Raw genomic sequence first — 15,868 nt, 5'->3', positions numbered from 1 at the left:
TACTACTAAAACAAATGAAACTGAAAATATAACATAAGTTCTAAATTCAATACAAATTAGTCTTATGTTAAATTGCAACATAACATACTTAAATATAATTTATTTTATTTTTTTAAAAAGGAAAAAAAACATAAGCATATAACCTTAATCAACAATAAATTCTACTTGAATTTAAAAATTAGAATACTATCAAAACTATGCCAATAAAAGAAGAAGCATGACATAAAAATAGATAATACAAAAAATTACATAGAATCACATGAAGTAAATGTTGAGAATGAGAAGGTAATGAAAAATTAAAAAATAATAAAAATAAAATTTTAGAATAATAAAAATAAAAATAATAATTTAAAATAATTAAAATAAAAACTAAATTAAAACGAAAAAAATAAAATAAAAATAAAAATAAGAAATTAAAAAACAATCCACTTATAATTACACGTTGTAATTACGAATAATTCACAACCTCTCCTTAAAAATGAAGAGTGTAATTTCCCTCTTTCAATTATATCAAATTTTCTTGTGACCAAATAATTATCTGACCAACTAAACTATATAATTATTCAATTACAGAATAGCTTTTCAAATGGAACCTTAATATGGATTAAAGAAAGTATTATATAGTTTTATTATTTTGCTCTTTACCGAGGCATAATGGTCCTCCTGTCTATCCCTTTTTCTGAACTTGGCTTTCTTGTTGTCGTTGCATTTGAACAGTAAGAAAGTGAGTAGGGATTATGATGATGTTGTTTGATTTGGAGTAGTTACTAGGTAGGGTAGACATGGTATGATATATATTAAAATGTCATATTATAGTGAAATTTTTTATATCATAATTTTGGTATTATAATATTTAGTATGATATATGGAGTAATATTAATTTTAATTTCTTTTTTTGGTAGGATATTTGATAATTAAAAATAACATATAGAAATATCGATTATCATATCGAAATATATAATTACATAGATAACATATAAGTATATATTTTTAAAACACTAACGAATATGCAATATATTAGTATAAATTAAATGTTTAGATGTTAAACTCTGACTACTCTATTTAAATTGAAATGTATTTAAATATGATTGATAAACATGTTGTTTGTACTTTCTTTTGAATATATATATATATATATATATTTCTACATATGTAATGTTTTATTATGGTATAATTGTGACATTTTTTTGAATTGTCGAAATCATAATACTCTATTATACAAATATATATTAGTCAAAATTGAGCAAACTATGATTATCGATTTATCATACCTCAAAATATTAAACTATGCCGAATTAAATTAATATGATAATGATATAATAATTTTTAAAATAAAATACCAAAATTATGATACCAAAATTTCAAGTACCATACCATACCATACCATACCAACCAATGTAGTAATTCTAGCATCCACACGCAAAGACACTGTGAAATAAACCTACTCTATCATCCACAATGATTTGGGTTCTACTTCTACCTCAGTAGTCAGTAGTACGAATTATTCAGCCTTTCCATCGATTTACTCAACTTCCAACTAGCACACATGAAAACAATCTTTTTCCTCTTTTGAGAATTACATATTCTACTTTTATAATCATTTTTCTATTTCTATAATCATTTCTTAACTACAACTTAAAACTGATGAAATCAATGCTCAAGTCTTAGCCTTTAAACTCAAAAATCATAATTTCACTAGTGTCCTAATTCCATTCAACATGGTTAAACATGATTTTTGGGTATAGAATGGACAAAATGCGGACAATTAAGTCATTTCATGTGAGCGGTAGGGGCATTATGGACACTTCCTATTTATTTCATTCATGTCATAATCCTTTACTTATCAACTAAAGTTAATGTTCACTTGTACACTTAGGATTCGTTTGCTACAAAGATTAATAATGCATGGATTAGTAAAAAAAGAAAGATGATAAATAATAATAAAATTGAATAAGTCAAACACATATTTGTATGACTTTCTTATTATTTGTTTATACATGTGTGTGTATAAACAAACAATACATTAAATTAAGATCACAAACGTCACGTTGTGATATATTTGCTTTTCTAATAAGTAAATGTTAAACAACTCACTTTTCGAATATTGTATTGATTTGTTTTGGATTTATTTAGTAACAAACTACTCTCTCTAAATAATTTATAAGCTAATTTATTCAAATAAATTTACTAGTACAAATATAAAACATGAAATCAAGAAAATAAACAAAATGATTTGAGGGATATTTTTGTCTTTACATAGACTTATCCCATGGTATTAAATCCTATTTATTACTAATATCTCCAAATGGAAGGTATTAGTAATACATCATATAATACCTACCATGTAGTGTATAACTAATTTATGGATTAGTTATACATAGACCCAAATTCCTACCAAACATAGTTCTAAATAATAACTTACATAATACATGAATTAATTCTCCTAATACTCCCTACCAAACGACCCCTTACTTTCTCCGTGTAATAGTTGTCATTACTATCAGTCATCTCAATGCATATGTGGTGTAATTAGGGCTGTTCAAAATTGAATCAAAACTGATAATTTGAAGCGAAAAAAGTTATTGGTTCATCGGTGATGGGTTATTAGTTTAACGGTTTTAATTTTTTATTATCGGATTATAATTCCCCACGGTTTGAGATATTTTCTTAACGGGTTAACCAATAATCCGATAGTAAATTAATAAATTATATTTATACCATTATATATATATATATATAAGTTGCTTGACTTGAGATTTAGTTTCATGTTTTTATTTCTAGCAGTCTTAAACTTTCGGTTATCCTACCATGTGTTAGTGTTGTTTTTGAGCAAGATGCAATCTATCAATTCATGTGCATCGTTTATTTGGTTTGTCATCATGTTTCTAATTGATTTTCAATTATTTATTTTGTGTCAAATCTTAACGATTAACCGATAAATTAATAACCGATAACGATTAATAATCAATAAGTCAATATCTTAATGATTCTTAATTACAGTTTAGCATGTCTACAAATCGTTAACCGATAGGTCAAACTGATAAACTTCATAACCAAATCGAACCAATCGATACACATTCTAGGTGTAATTACTTGTTCTTATTAACTACAAAATCTCTCACTCTTTTCCTCTTTCGTATATCATATAGGGATTCCTACCTTATATCGCATGATCCCAATTTTCACCTTCCTACCATTAGATAAACCTCACATCTCTAAAACCTTGTATTCTACTAGACTTTTTGTCCTCCTCCTTCTCTTTCACTGTCCAAATACTCCTTTCCATCTATAGTTTTCTTCTCATTATTTTTAAACAAGGTCAAATCTAATAAGGTTTATGTTGTATATCGTGGTTTGATACCCAATATATACCATACACGGATTGAATTTCATATATGACAAAAAATGTGGTATGGGGAAGCTATTTCGAGGAGTTAATATCTTAAAAGTTCACTAAAGTATCTGAATTTATCTAGCAAAGTCATTGAACTTTGTTTTATATCAATAAAATCACTCAACTTATGACATTTATCTACAAAAATCATTCAACTACATTTATCATTAAAATAAATTTAATATAACATAATAAATTATTTTTTAGGCTATATAAACATGAACCCCCTAAATAAATAATGTTTTTAAAAACCATTTTACACTGTTTATCAATGATTCAGTTCCTTGTCCAAACTCAAATGAAAATAATTAAATTTTCGGTGTAAAATACATATTCATAAGAGATCCACAATCATATTATAACCAGCTAGCGCCTAGCAACATAATGTAATGAAATTTTATAAATCAAATCAAGGAATTGAAAAGAAAAACCGCACGTTATTACTTTAATTGTTTTGGTTTATACACTATTACTCACTTATTTATATTAATCATTAATATATTTGTATATGGAGACTAGACTCTGGAGTATCTAACCAAATTAACCAATAGATAATATGATTATTTCAGCAAACAAAAAAAGAACCTTTTACGAATAGTGGCACAAAATCTAGAAAATGAAAATTGAAGCAACGTGGGAAATGCGAGTTTATTCGGAGGTTGAATATAAAATTTTGACTTCTGAAATTCATATTTATGTGATATGTAAAATAATTTATATGTCATGTTAAATTTATTTTGAGGATAAATTTTAAATTAAAAAAAAGAATAGAAAAAGCATAATATGATTTATGAAATTTTATTTATTTGTGGAGTTTTACATGACCAATAAAGTTTCTTATTTTGTCTTATTAAATTTATTTTAATGAAAAATGTAGTTGACTGATTTTTTAAGATAAAAGCTTTAAGTTGAGTGATTTTATTGATATAAAATAAAGTTTAATGACTTTACTTGATAAATTCTCATAGTTCAATGACCTTTTAAGATATTACCATCCTATTTCGAGTTGTATGAGCAAGCTTTTGAAGCTTACAACAACTTTCAAACCTATTGTAGAAGTGAAGGGCAGGTGGCGACAATTGATGCTCATGAAAGGAGATAAGGTGACTCAAGATGCATGCATATTATACTTGTTTTCATTACTGGAATAATAGTTGGGACATCTTGTATGAATTTCATGATCCAAAAATTCAAGTCATGATGATACCTCACTAATAGGTAAGCCAATCTTTAGCGTAGAAACCAAAGATAGCGGGTTTAAGGAGCAAAAGAAGACGACACGATCATAATGAAGAAAATTTAAGTAATAGCTACAAAAATATGCAATAACATAACAATGTCGACTAGAACTCGGATCTACATCATAGAAAAAGAGGTAGAGTGCAATATGATCAATACCAAAATAATGGATACTCAATAGGCAATAAAGACCGATCGAGCTCGCGATTATGCAATAACATAATAATAAGCGCTTAAATAGCATGGTAATTAGGCAATAGTAAAAGCATAGTTAGACATGAATCGCAGTAGGGATACTATAATAACTTACGAAATCAGTAAAACTATCTTAAACGAATGTAAGTTAATAAAAGTAAGACCTTTCATTTTGGATAGACAGGTCCAGAAGCTTAGGACCAAGGAGATCACTTTAGTGAAGGTGGAGTGAAAGCACCGTTCAATTGGTGAGGCGACTTGGGAGATGGAGTCAGATATGCGTGCCAGATATCCTCAGTTTTTCGAAGCTTCATGTACTTTGTTTTGTTTTATGTTTGAGGACGAACATAATTTTTAGTGGTGGATAATGTAATGACCCGGTCGGTCATTTTTTAAAAGTTTTGTGAATTTACCATTTTTCTCCTTCCGATATCGATTTCGAGTCTTTTATGTTTGAGTTTTGGAAGTTGGTTTCAAACTTTGAGGGTCAAAGTTGAGAGTTTTGTAAGTTTTGAGTTTGAAGGTCCAAGTTACTTAAAAATTAATTTTCGGTGTCTTTTTTTGTTTTGAGTGTCGGAATAGAATTTCATTGATTCCATCAGTCCCGAATGTGAATTATGATTAGTTGTGAAGTCCCGTATCCAAAAAAAGGCATGCATCAGCTTTCTCGGTGCTGGCCAATGCACCAAACCACGCCGGCCACCCACGACCCGTGGAGTGGACCACAGACCGTAGGTGTGGTCCGTGGTTGGAGCCCCAAACTTCCAAATCTCTGAACCTGATCGACGGTCCACCAGGAAGGTTCGTGGGTCAGACCACGGCCCGTCGCCTGGGTCCGTTGTTGGGCACTCAGAAATGGTCCAAGCATGGACCACGAAAGGGACCTACGGACCGTAAGACGGTCCGCACCCCGTGGTCTAGTAGTCGTAGGTCAGGGCCAAAGTCTCTGACCACCAACCACAGTTCACCAGGACGGACCGTAAGTCCATCCACGGTCCATCGACTGGGTCCATAGGTCGATAGGTCGGTGGCAGCTGGCAATATAACTTAAGGGTAATTGGGTCTTTTCCTAATTAATTGGTTCCTATACTATGTCGTTTTACTTATATTTAGAATCCCTATATAAGCCTTTTTAACCCCAAATTCACCCCATTTAATTCATTCCTCCTAAATCCCAAAAGAAAACCAAAACCTCTTCTCAAATATTCTCTCTCTAGAACTTGGAGAAGAAGAAAATTCAACTAGGGTTTGAAGCTAAGGATCCAAATTCTCCATTGAAGGCTAGTAATTGGAGTCAAGGTATGATAACTTTCATCCATGGATTCCTTCCACCCATGGAGTCGCCAAATTCCTCTATTTCAATTGGTAAAATTCCTCAATTAGCTAGGGTTTTCTTCTAATACCATGAGTTCTTTTGATTATTGATCTTAGTGATTTAATTATGTCTAAACATGCATAAATTAATAATTTACAATGCTTTTATGATGCTTCCCCTATGAACCTATGCAAACCCCCATGTTTTCCAAATTGTGATCTCCTAGGGTTGGGTTGTTGGTTATGAAAGATGAGTTTTATGATCTTAAGCATGAAGTAATAAAATTACTTGAATTTATGATAAAATCCCTACCTAATGTTAGAATTCTAGGTTTGGTGATTGAAAGTAGCTTTGAACCTTGAAAGGGCAAAGTGTGAATTATGCATGATCTTATGATACCTATGTAAATGCAATTAAGGGTGCTTTGAGAGTAAAGTGCCAATGTTGTTCTTGTTGTTGTGTTGTTGCAAGGTTATGCTCATAAAACTTATAACCATGATGTGAAAGGTTTTCTCACATAGAAAGGATTCTTAGGTTGAAATTAAAGGCTATTCTCACCAAATTGAATTAATGAATACGAGCTATCCTAATGAACTAGCTTGGATTGGCAATATGACATGTCCTTCCATGAATAATGAGAATAAGTAAGAAAATACTATTCCGTGGGAATTATGCTTAACACTGAGTGAATATTGACATTGAGATGGAATCTCTCCCGTTAGTAGATATCGGGTTTGTAGAAGAGGACTCATGATATGGAAGCTCTTCCGTTAGTAAAGGCCGGGTTTGTAGTAGCAATCTTCTTATCCCATAACTATGTGCCCCCAAAGGTTGATTAGCTAGTGGATCCACTTAAGCTAGAAGTTCATGGTTCTACCTTAGGCAAGTAGAACAACCCTTTTCGGTGTGAAAGACATCAGGTGATCATGTTTTAGCTCACATGATCTCTATGTCGGTTAAGGCTAATTTTCCCACAACAAGTTGATTAATGAACTAAGGTTACTTAAAGAAGTATCTCATATGTGTTCAAAGGCTTAAAGGTGATTTACCTTGCTTTGACCATGATGTTATGACCTATGTTTTTCAACTACTTCGATTATGATGTTTACACTTGGTAAATTGCATATCATGAAATCAAATGTCCTTCTTAGCATGTTTTAAATGTTTTGTGCATAGTTATCATCTTAGTGCATTTTTATACTAACACATACTCTTGCCTACATTTTTTCCCAAATGTAGGGTCCGAGAGGCAGGGTTTCCATTCTAGTGGCTAGAGCTTGGACTTTGATTTCTTTCCGAGCTTGGTGAGTCCTCATAGTTCGAGGACAAATTTTTCCCTATTGTAGTTTCACTTTCGTATTTCCTTTTTGAACATGATGTATGGGCTAGGCCCACTTCCATTCGATTGTAATAGATGGCTATGTTGAGACATGAGTTAGACTTTCGCTTTTCTATAAAGTTGTTTTGGACTTAAATCTTGTTTTACTCCTTATTGTTCTACTACTTTATGTTATGAGGACTAAGTGGCTTGTATGGAGTCCTTCGGGGTTCTATACCCCATGTTATATCTAGGGGGTACCCCTGGATCGTGACATTAGTGTGAGTTGTCAATTTCATATTTGGAGTCTTTTTGAGGATTTGAGGTCCTAATTTGTGAAATTATGGAATTTTAGCATTACTTGGGTCAACATTCGGGGTTCGAATGCTCGGATTGGAATTCCAAGAGTTTCGCTGGATTCGTAGATGATTTTAGGCCTAGGTAAGGACTTGGTTGATTTTTGAGAGGTCCTGAGCTTGTTTTAGCCTTTTTAGGCGTTGAGTTAATTTCTTATGGTTTTCACGGGCGTTGGATCAAGCAGACCTCAACTATGTATTTTGACGGTTCCATTGAGTTTGAAATATCGAGTATAATTGAATTGCATATGTAGTTTGTGTGCATAAAATTTTGAATGAATCCCGATGGTCGATTTGATGTTTTAGTCTTAACTGTGTTTTCTGGTGCCCTTGCTTTTGCGGAGGTCCTGTCGCTTAAGCAATTTTTGCTTAAGTGAAGGAGGCTTCTCTTAAGCGAGAACTCAAGATTTTTGTAACACCCCAAATATTTCTAAGTTAAGACTCGGACCATCCTTCATTTATGGATACAATTTTATTTAGTGATTCTAATTTTCTTAGGTATTAAGGTCACTAGAATCCCCTATCATAAAGTTAAGTTGAAAACTTTCTTATCAATTGAGTTTCACTATGATATTTCTTTTCTGGGGTCAACTTCAATCGACCATATATTTTAGCACATAAAATGTTAGGCGGCCCATGACCTATCAAATTGAAGGTTTTTTAGTCTTCTTTCTAACGCCACCAAGTTTGCTAAATTTCGAGCTCTGAGTAAAAAGTTATGACTGTTTTAGTGAAGCCTCTCCATTTAAGGCATCCCATTCGTCTTAGGAAAGGGTATTTTAGTCTTTTCCTTTTCCCAACTTGTCTTAACACGTTTTTCCTAACCCAATTAAGGGTTTGATAAGATTCTAAAATACCCATTCACGTTCAAAACACTTAGGGGTCGTTTGGTAGAAAAATAAATAATGTAGGGATTAGTAACGCAGAGATTAGTAATGCAGGAATTAGTAGTGCAAGGATTAGTAGTGCAGGGTGTATTTTTTATCAAGTGTTTGGTTCATTGCTTCTGACCTCATCTTGTGTTTGGATTAAAACTCTACAAAAAGCTTCTTTCCAATTATACGCTTGCATTATTATGAGATTTTCTATTTTATGTAATCGGTCAAGGTAGATAATTGCCGGACAATATTATTTTTAATGGCCTTCTAACTAGCTAGGAAAGGAACAATTTTGTTATCATGTTTGCTATTTTCTCACTTGAATTATTTGAGGGCAAATAACTGTTATCTTAATAAATTAATCACTTAAAAACGTTAAATTTCAATTTAGAATAGATAGACCATCTACTATAAAAACGAAAAGACGGTAAACAATAGTAAAATCTAATAAATCATCTACATTTACATATAAAAATTGCAAGTTGTAGTTTTAATATGTATGCAATTTATAAATTGTTCAAAATACAAACAATTAGAAACCACATATAAACCAATAAATAATACATTCAATTCAGATCACAAACATCATGTGGTGATATATTTGTCTTTTCAATTAGTAAATGTTAAACAAATCACATTTTAAATATTGTATTGCATTTATTTATTAACAAACAACTCTCTATAAATAATAAAATTTGTAAGCTAATTTATTAAAATAAATTTACTAGTACAAATATAAAACATAAAATCAAGAAAATAAATAAAATGATTTGAGGGATATTTTTGTCTTTACATAGATAATTCTGTGGTATTAAATCCAATGTATTACTAATACCACCACATGGAAGCTATTAGTAATACCTCCTATAATACCATGTAGGGTGTATAACTAATCCATACTTAGGCCCAAATATTCTACCAAACATAGTACTAACTAATACCATACATAATACATGGACTATTTCTCCTAATACCTTCTACCAAACGACCCCTTAGGGTTCTTAGAACAAAGTTTCAAGAAGAGGAAACGAGGGCTTTCAAGCGTTCATTCAAGAGTTGAGGAAATTCACCAAGAACAACCATTCTTTCCCGGTATGTGAGGTTTCCCATAGTGATGGACTTGTTCGTCCTCACACAAAACATGAAATTCTTTCATTAATTCATCCATGATATCATTTATGTAAAGGTTCTTGAGTAGTTCTTGAGTTTTAGACCCATTCTTTAAAAATGGAGGTTTTGAGTTCTTGAGGTGAGAGTCTCGCGAATGAGTGGTTTTCATGATAGAATTTGAGTGAAATTTCAATGAATTAGTGTTGGGTTTGGGAATCAAAGAGAGTTTGGAAGAAACCAATCAATTCTAGACGATGAGGACTCAAAATTGAACAAAAAAAATCATCGGATTTCTGGGTTCGGAGAGATGCCGCCCTGCGCCTGCAGTGCGCCCTAAAGTACTCCCAGTAATTTGAGGCTTGGCGTGACGCGCCACTGATGTGCCAGAGTCGCCAGACCCTTTTTATCCTCCGTTTATGTTATTTCAAATCGTGTCTTAACTCTCTTCTTGATATTAAATCTTAAAGTCTTCATTAATTCTTGATATATCCTACATATCCTAATCACATCTCTTAATTTACATTTCAAAATAAAGTAAAGTTAAGAGAAAAGTTCTAGAGGTCATTTTGAGTCAAATTTGAGAACTCTTTTGCAATTAACTATAATTTTGAACCAAGTCCTTGAGTGTTGAGTATTGAGTTGTCTATATTGTTATTGATATCCTTGAGTTGATTCGTTCATGTCCATATTTTCTGCATGAACCCTATGAAATGAGTATTCTTGAGATGAGTAGTATTATTGAGTTTTGAGTTCTTGAGTCCTTGAGTTCTGAGTACTGAGTTTCCATATTGTTATTGAGGTCCTTGAGTTGATTCGTTAATGTCTATAATTTAGCATGAACCTTATTCTTGTGTTATAAATCTTGAGAATCTTTTAAAGCTAATATTTGAGTTTTAAACTGAGTTTTGAGGAAGTAAAGTGGAGTTTGAGAAAGAGTATAAGGGAACTATGTATTTCTAAAATGTTTCATTTTTACATGAAGAAAGAGAATATTATTTTGATAGAAGAGAAACTTTGATTTCTAAACGAATTTATGAGTTCAACGACATTTCAGAGCAGTTACCTCTTTCAAGAGGATAGTTTGAGAAATTATCTCAAACCAGAAGAAGAGTATGTTTTAATCATTTGAGCATGAGTTATATATTATTAGGAGTAGTATTGAGCACCGATATGGGGATGAGTTCAGACAACTCAAAATCCTCATAAACCATGTATGCCAACATGAGTAAAAGATCATACTCTTTAGATGATTTCTTATTTCTTTTAAGTATATCTTAGTGGATCCACTTAGTTAAGGTGTTATATACCCTAACAAGGTATTAGACAGTTCTAGTATCGTGGGCGAGACGTTGTATCATCACGTAGCTCATAGTGATGGTTGTCGGTTAGAGAATCTCCCAAATAAGAGTAAATAGTATTTTTATTGTATTCTTATATACATTCTTAAGTTGATATCTTTCATTTTTGAAGCTTTAAACATGTAAATCTGTTGTTACTGCTTTTGTAAAGAGTTGAGTTGATGTGAGTACTTTTCCGGTCTTGTAAGTTCAGTTATCTACGTTTTTAGTTCTCCTTGCATACTCGTACAATCAATGTACTGATGTCATTTGACATGCATCATTTTAGGATGCAGATAAAAGTGTTCAGAATTATCAACATGCGCTTCATTGAGATCACTTCACACTCCTGTTAGCTTTTGGTGAGCCTCCTTATATTTTGGAGGACTTCACATTTACTTTCAGTTTAGTAATTTTGAGATGTCGTGGGTCTTGTCCCGCTATCCTTCTTTAATAGTAGAGGCCTCATAAATAGTTATAGTTGAAGAGTCTTTGTGTATTTACTTTCCTTTGAGTTATTTTACAAACTACAAAGATTTCTATTGAGTATTTTCCAGACTTTATGAAGTTGAGTATTTGAGTGTAATGAATTTAATTCAGTTTTAAGCCTATTATTTCTCGAATTAGTTTTGTGCTTGTAATAAGCCAAGATGAGGGTTCTCTTGGGGACTAATAATGGTTTTTGAGTGCCGACCATATCCAGGGTGTATGCTCGAGTTGTGACAATTTTTGCGGGGTTTGTTTAAGTGAACACCGATTCACTTTTGCAAGATCTGAGAGGGGTTTGACCTACCATTTTTGGGGTTTGAGCCCCATTCTTCCTTTTTTGAGTTTGGGAAATCCTTGGTGGAGATTTTGAAAGGGTTTCTTGTGCTAAATCAGTCAGGTAACGATTCTTAACTCTCAAATTTCATTTCCCTTTGATTATTTATTAATTCTAACATCAGAATTGGGATTTTGAATGGTAAATGACAAAGCTTTTCAAGAACTCAAGTTCTTAACTAAAATGGAGACTGTGAATTAATTTTAAGTCCTTTTTTTGAAATAATATTCACTAGTGAGTTCCTAAGGCCTTGAGTAATATTGTCAAGTATTAAATTTTGGATTCGAACCTTTTTTAAAAATTGGATTTTGAGTTGATTGACCCTTTTTTCTAAGCAATTGTTGTGTGTATTGTTGTTTTCGGAATGTAATTGTGAACTTGATTGATATAGAGTGTATGACTTTGAAAGTGATTTAGAAGGGGGAATACTTATGGAGTGATTATTGATTGATTTACGACAACTGATCTCCTAAACTTTGTATACTAGTAGAATTAATGTATTCTCTTCGTTGTTTGTGTGTTGAGAATAATGAGAATGAGGCGAAGGGTTAATTGTCAACTTGTTAAATCTTGATGAATAAAAGATTGATTGAGATTGAAAAGGCCATGTGATGAAAATGATAAAATTAATTGCCTTGTTGTGACCCTTATTGATTGATTGATGAAATGTGTGATAGCATGAATGTGGACTTGAATTGCATGAGTTATTGTCTCTTTCATGTGGTGTGATATTGCTTGTGTGCTTTGATTGTTGAACACCATGATGAGGCTTGTGATGGTTATGACGCCGAGGTCTTTTTCGTCAAGTGTTTATAATGCCGAGGTCATCACCGGCGAGTGCTATAAAGCCAATGGAAAATGGTTCCAGCTAGTGATTTGATATAAAGTCGATGGGAAATTATTTCGGCTAGTGATTTGATATAAAGTTGATGGAAAATGGTCCTATTAGTGATTTGATATACTATCGATGGAAAATGGTTCCGGCTAGAGAATTGATATAAATCCGCTGAGAAATGGTTCTGGATAGAGAATTGATATAAAGCCGATGGGAAATGGTTCTATCTAGTGATATTGTGCTGATGGGTAATAGTTTCGGCGGTTGTAACTTGATGCATTTGATGCTTATGTGTGACTTGCTTGTTAATTGTGATTGATACACTTGTTGCGTGTGATTGATGTACTTAACATTGAGATTGGCTTACTTGGTTCGTTGGTTGCTGATTTGTGACTATTGAAATGTGGATATTTGGCCCTATGAGCCGTGTATTTTAGAACTGTTAGGTTGTGTTGATGCAAGTTGTAGTTGGAGAGGTTCATTAGAATATAAGGGGTCATATTACTGTGCAGGTTGTAGTTGAGGAGGTTCGTTGGAATGTAAGTGGTCTTCCTCCTCCTCCTCCTCCTTATTTGTAGGCTTGTCAATGAATTCGAGATGTAACTACTTGTCACTTCGGCGGACCCTCTTTTTCCTTTTCTTTATACTTTGTTCTAATTGAGAAACAAAGGTTGAGACTTATAATTATTTCAATTCCACACTTTATTTATTTAGTGGCTTGTACACGTGACAACCAAATTTTGGGGATTTTATTAAAATGAATAAGTTTTCTATTTTAACTTGTTCTTGCTTTATATTTCCGCATTTCTTTCGTTTACATTGGGTTGAAACTGACTTTTTTTTTATAAGAATAGACAAGTGTCATCACGTCCACTTTTAGGTTGTGAAAGCATGCGCTACCAAACTTATTAGATACCGTAGAGTGATTGCATCTACTACAAGAGAATATGTCTTCATATAATCAACACTAGGTCTTTGCGAGAAATCTTGTAGCATAACTCGTGCTTTATATCTAACGATTTTATTTTTCTCAATAGATTTTCTTATAAAAAATCATCTATATACCACTGGCTTTACACATTTTCAGTACTAACACTATAGGTCCAAGAATTTCATGCTTTTCAAGTAAAACGAATTCTACTTCAATTGTTGTCACGACCAGACCGTCGTGATTAACATCCACACTAACCCTCTGATGGGAGAATCATTACTACAACCTAGACTAAACAAATTAACCAAAAGATATCTATTTAAAGATACGGAAGCAGGTTTAAATGACAATATAAATACGGAGTTCCCATAAACTCCAAAGGTTTAAACAAATAACTTAACCAAACTAATGCAGAAGTCTTAACCCTTAGAACCTGAAAGTCATTGTACCAAAACTCTACTAACGACAAGTCTAAGAACAAGGTGTACAACCCCGAAGCTAAACAAAACACCTTAAACAAATAGTCTAAGTATGAAAACGATGGACTTAAACAAGAAAGATCCATGGCAGCCTGAAAAAGCTGGTTCACCCTTGAATCTGGTTACGCTCAATAGTCACCTAGCTGAGGTCTATCAATAGCCGCCTGAAGATGTTCAATACTCAATAAAGAACAAACAAGTGCAGTATCAATACACAACCACAATGTACTGGTAGGATCACACGGCTATCCTAATAAGTGAAACACATGCAAGTAACCACAATATTATAAAACAGAAATATACCAAACATATACAATATTAGTCATCTTTTCAGGAGCATTCGACGTTCTCAATAATACACATTGGTTATCATTTTAGAGCAACAAATAGTCTTTCAACCTCAATCACTATTAGATATGAACGTAATCATCACAAGTAGGTACACAACACAATTCAATGGTCCTCCAACGGAACCAAATTCAATGGTTCTCTCATGAAACCCAAACCCAAACTGTTAGTGTACCGGTTCGTGGTACCTAATCCAAGTTAGTGTGTCGGAAGTGACATTCTGATCCCATATTTATGCCGGTACGTGGCAACCGATCCCAATGTTTATATCGGTACGTGGTAACCGATCCCAATGTTTATGTCGGTACGTGGCAACCGATGCATTCAACAAACCGCAATCATAATCACAATGTATATTCTCACACTTATACAACAAGAGGTGATTCATGACATACAATTATTCAATTATCCTCATTTATGATTAGGGTGATCAATAATGCAACATTCACATACATACATGCATTATAAAGAGCAATTACAAACATATATCACACCAACATGAAATCACAACCATCACCTACCTCGAATCCAAGCTTGAATCCCCTAAGGCACTTGAATCTTCCCTTTCCGGATTCTTCCCGCTTGTTCGTGGTCTCAAAACATACAATTAGCGCAAGGATCAATCAACGAAGCCTAATTACCCGAATTATAATTAACATTATCAACTATAGGCCAAACCCTTGATCCCTATACCCATGTTAGGGTTTCTTCCACCATAAATCACAAATCAAAATCCTCCCCCATCGATAATTACCCAAGATACTAAGTTTTACGAATCGAAAAAGCGGATTCAGTGAGTGAAAACCTTACCTTTAGCCTCAAGAATGGTGGAAAACTGTTAAGAAAACACTTGGGGTCGTTCCTTAGCTCTCAAAGTCAAAAATTGCAGAATAAAACAATTTTGGAGTTTATTTCTGACTTAAATCGCGATTGTCCCCAATTCTTTACCCATTGGCTTTTCCCTAACGACGGAATGAAGTCGTTACAATAGATACCAATTTACCCATCAGTCGTCCCGGAGTGATCAACTAGGAAAGACTGGCAAAAGTAAGGGTAGACTAGTATCTGAATCGTCGAATTACTGGGGATACTTTTCTCGCATACCTTCTTACCGAATCTCATTGCCCCTTAAGGGTTTCACATCTCCAACCTCAAACCAACCAATTGAATACCTATGCATCGTCCCTTACAATGCCTCAATAATGTCATCTCAATACTCGAGTGATAAATATTATTGTATGTTAACTTAACTAACAACAAAAATGATTTCCATCAACCACCAAGGTTGATCGTACACACGTCTACAACAT

This window comes from Solanum stenotomum, chromosome 2 (assembly GCF_019186545.1).
Source record: "Solanum stenotomum isolate F172 chromosome 2, ASM1918654v1, whole genome shotgun sequence".
In the NCBI taxonomy this organism is placed as follows: Eukaryota; Viridiplantae; Streptophyta; class Magnoliopsida; order Solanales; family Solanaceae; genus Solanum; species Solanum stenotomum.
Note: the sequence above shows the minus strand (reverse complement) of the source record.